Genomic DNA, 4,281 nt, shown 5'->3' with positions numbered 1-4,281 from the left:
GGAGTCAGCTTTGCAAAAATTAAGTAAATTCAGGGGATAGTGTGAGGCTGTGAGCAGGCTTTAGTTTGTGTGTGTGTACACATTGAATTTGTTTTGCATTTTACTTCTTGATTGGTGGTTTACATGGTTAGTGATGTGAATTATAGGAAGTTGTAAAGTTGTTTAGGAATAGTTTACTTCAAGTTAGTTTGTTTTGTATCAAGTTATTAGGGTTAAAGGTAAATATTCTCTCAATTTGAATTGTAACGTTTGCCTCTGTGAATTGGTAGGTTTATGTTTTGACTATTTCAAGTTCAGACTTATAATAGTTTGGATTTCTTATCTTTTTTTGAATTTTAGTTTAGTTATATCAATTTTAGCAGAAAAAATACTTCAATTTGTAAAAGAAAGGTTGTGTTCCTAAACAATGCTATTGTAAAAGAGAAGGAACTTATTAGCTTTCCGAATTTACCAAGGTTCCATTTTGTTAGCATGAGAAATTGGGAGGTCATGAAAATTTTCCCCCTTTTGTGGTAAAATTAAAGTTACTTGCATGATCTACGTAAAATCCTTTCTAAAAAAATTGCAGTTTCTATTCATTCTTCCAAGCATACAAAGTCAGTGAGAATCCAAAGTATACCAGTTGTCATGGATAACTTTCTAAGTGCTTTCCGTCCATCATGGGTCAATCTAACTTCAGTAAAGATTATCATAATAGTGTTATGGTGAGACTATCTGGGAAGGGTTGAGTTGTTTGTAATATTAATTTGTAATATAATGTTGTAGCACTATTGCAAGATGGATTGGGTCACATCACAAATGGTTTCAGAAATTTATCCAAAAAATTGAATGATGCTGTCCAATGGTGTGCACAATGCTATACAATATATACAATGTTGTACATAGTCTATCCCAAGTGTCATTAGATCACTCGGTTCTTTCATTAAGATATACTTATGGTTTTTCCAGGGGTGCGTGACCCTTAAGATGCTGTTAATGGAAGTTACTATGTAACAGCAGATAAAGTTGATTGTGATAGTACAAGGCCACAAGCTGAAGATGTCTACTTGGCGAAGAATAAAAGGTTGAAGGAAAGGGACACAGGTAAACATTTGGATGTCATTGTGATAAATTGATAACGTTTTGGAAAATTAGAATTTCCTAAGCTGGTAATATGAAATGTACTTGATAATGAAAGACTGGCATAACATTGTGGCTTAGAAAATATGCTTTCTGAAACTATTTTTGCTATGTCAACATTTGACATTAACAAATCGGTGGTTGGCTTCTTTCAGGGGGCAAAGCTCTCCATGGCCTGAGCTTTAAGAGAAAGCAGATGTTGGAAGATGTAAGCCTACTCAAGAAGTTAAAGATAAATGAAACTGAGTCAGGTACATTGACTTGACATGTGACTTAAAATTCATCTGTATATATTAGCTTTATACCATTTGTTACTCTTGCTTGAAGTCATCAACTATATGTAATATTTCTCCTTTCCTCCAAAGACATGGAAGCCAGGTGGTCCCTGTTGGATTTGGGTTGGATATTTCTGCTTAGATGAAAGCATTATATCTCCCTTGAATCTCAATGGCTACCCGCATGTTTTGTATAAGGTAATGTTTTGTATTCAATTCTTTATTATATAATATTTTCTCAAATTTAGTTAGTGTTTTGAGACTTAGACCAATTCTTTTTTTAGTGCTACTTGATCTGTCACTATATTCTCCCCCAAGGTTTTTCCCTTTTAACTCAGACCCTTTTAATTTTCATTATTAAATACCCATCTTTTTACATATCATCTGCATATTTATTTATTTAGGGTTGTTTTTTAGTTTGGAAGACCACACAAATTTTGACTTTTTTTTTTTTTTTTTCCTTTTGGATTTTTTTTTTTTTTTTGGTTTGGAAGACACAAATTTTGACAACACAACCAAGCCACAAAGCCTTTGTGAATTGCACTCAGGCATGCCTTTAGTTTTGGTTTGGCATAAACTTGAAACAAATGTCATAAATATCTAGATTTTTGGCTTTTTTATTCTTAATGTTTGAATAAAACCATATAGTACAATTTAAACATGTTTCACATAAGCTTTTAAGGTCTCAAGCAGTGGCGGCTCCAGAAATTTTTTCCAGGGTGTTCCTCAACAAGTATATCTAATAAAAAGAAAATTTTTTATATTGACAACAACAATCAAAAAACATGTAAATACATAAAATTTACAATTGTCTTCTACGATTTTTCATTTTTTGAAATCGTTGCATGATAGTCTCATTATCAATGCTACAAGCTACATCTTTTTCAATATACACAACCAAGCAATCATTCATCCACTGATCTCCCATTCGATTGCGCAGTTCATTCTTTATATATTTCATTGCTGAAAAACTTCTTTCTACTGTTGCAGTAGCAACAGGAATGGTCAAAGCTAACTTCACAAGCAAATAGACTAATGGATAAGTCTCATGCTTCCTCGTACTCACTAACTTTTCAGCAAGTTCACTAACTCTTTGAAGCTCTAAAAACAAGTCATTGTTGCGCATATCAAAAATGAAATTCTGAAGCTGAGAGTCAAGTACCAAGATATCTGTCCTAGGAAAATCATATGGATAGAACTTTGCTAGATGTATTAACTTTTCCTTATCAAAAGTCACAAATGAATTACTTGGATTCAAGCAAGCCATACAAATTAGCAAATCGGTATTCACCTCTGAAAAACGATTGTTTAGCTCTTGAAGTTGCATATCCATGACTGTGTAGAATAGCTCAACACGATAATGATGTAAATTTGTATTTTGTTGGGTGTTGCGTCGCGGCCTCCCACTAACTACAAATATTTCATCCATGTTCAAGATAAGAATATCATGTGTGGCACAAAATGAAGACACTTCAGTCAATAAAGAAATCCATTCATCATCTCTCATCACTTGCAATCATTACTTAGACACTTTAACAAGATCCATAGCATTTACTATATCTTGATTTTTTTTTTGCAATGCTATTGACAACTCATTTGTGATCCCTAAAATGTTTTTCATCAAGTGTAGAGCAAAAACAAATTCAAAAGATAGAATTGACCTCATAATAGATCGAGCTTCAACTTTTTGGTCAGAGAGCCCATCTTCTTCAATAATCTCAAGTACATTAGCAACAGCAGAGAACATCAAAATCAAGTTGAGAATAGTCCCATAATATGATTCCCAACGTGTATCACCAGGACGTTTAAGATTTGTTTCTTGATTCAAACCTTGTCCACTTCTTCGTACACCATTCTCTAAATCTTCTTTAATTTTGGCAAATTGAGCATCTCGAAGAGCATCTCTTCTCTTACAAGAGCCTCCAACAACAGTTACTAAATTACTAACCACATAAAAAAAAAGCAGCAATGTTAATGTGATTTTTAGCAACGGCAACAAGTGTCAATTGAAGTTGATGAGCAAAACAATGGACATAAAATGCTGACTTATTCTTTTTCAAAATTAAAGTTTTGAGACCATTGATATCACCTTGCATATTACTAGCTCCGTCATAACCTTGCCCACGTAGTCTCGATAAACTCAAATTATGTTCACAAAGTAAACCTTCAATAGCACATTTGAGTGACAAAGCGGTGGTACTTGTTACATGTACAATACCAAGGAACTGCTCTATAATAATTCCTTGTTTGTTCACATAACGAAGAACGAGTGCCGTTTGTTCTTTCACTGAGATATCACGTGACTCATCAACTAATATTGAAAAGAACCCATTGCCAAGATCCTCGATGATGGCTTTGGATGTTTCATGTGCAATTGCATTCACCATGTCTTTTTGAATATCATGATGGGTAAGCTTGCAATTTTTTCAAGTATTTTGCGTCACTTCATTGATAGATTCATTGAGATCCCCCAGAAATTGTAGAAGCTCAAAGAAATTTCCTTTATCACTTGAACCTTGAGATTCATCGTGACCACGAAAAGCTAATCCTCGGAATAAATGGAATCTTACGCAATCAACTATTGCATTTAATTGAATCCGATATTCAGCTTTATCTTGATTTGATTGCTTAACCAAAACACTTTGAATGTGTTGCTTTTCCTTCTGTAAAGCTTCACTCTTCTTGATAGCTTGGTTATGAGCACTATTAACTCCTCCAACATGGGAATCTAACTTCCCAAGCTGATTCCAAAGTCTGAATCCCTTCGTTACAAAAGTGTCACGTCCTCCTTGCTTACCAACATCTTTCCCAAATAGGTAGCAACAAAAACAAAATGCTGCATCTTTGGCTATACTATATTCCAACCAATTTCTAGTTACATACCATT

At 33.9% G+C, this 4,281-nt stretch overlaps 1 pseudogene; it reads right to left on the bottom strand.

Annotated features, from left to right (window-relative positions):
* Positions 1-2,079: 2,079 nt before the first annotated feature.
* The window catches only part of LOC142612136 (uncharacterized), a 2,793-nt pseudogene continuing 591 nt past the window's right edge, over positions 2,080-4,281 (bottom strand).

This window comes from Castanea sativa, chromosome 10 (assembly GCF_040712315.1).
Source record: "Castanea sativa cultivar Marrone di Chiusa Pesio chromosome 10, ASM4071231v1".
Taxonomy (NCBI): domain Eukaryota; kingdom Viridiplantae; phylum Streptophyta; class Magnoliopsida; order Fagales; family Fagaceae; genus Castanea; species Castanea sativa.
Note: the sequence above shows the minus strand (reverse complement) of the source record. Positions and strands in the feature narration are given on the sequence as shown.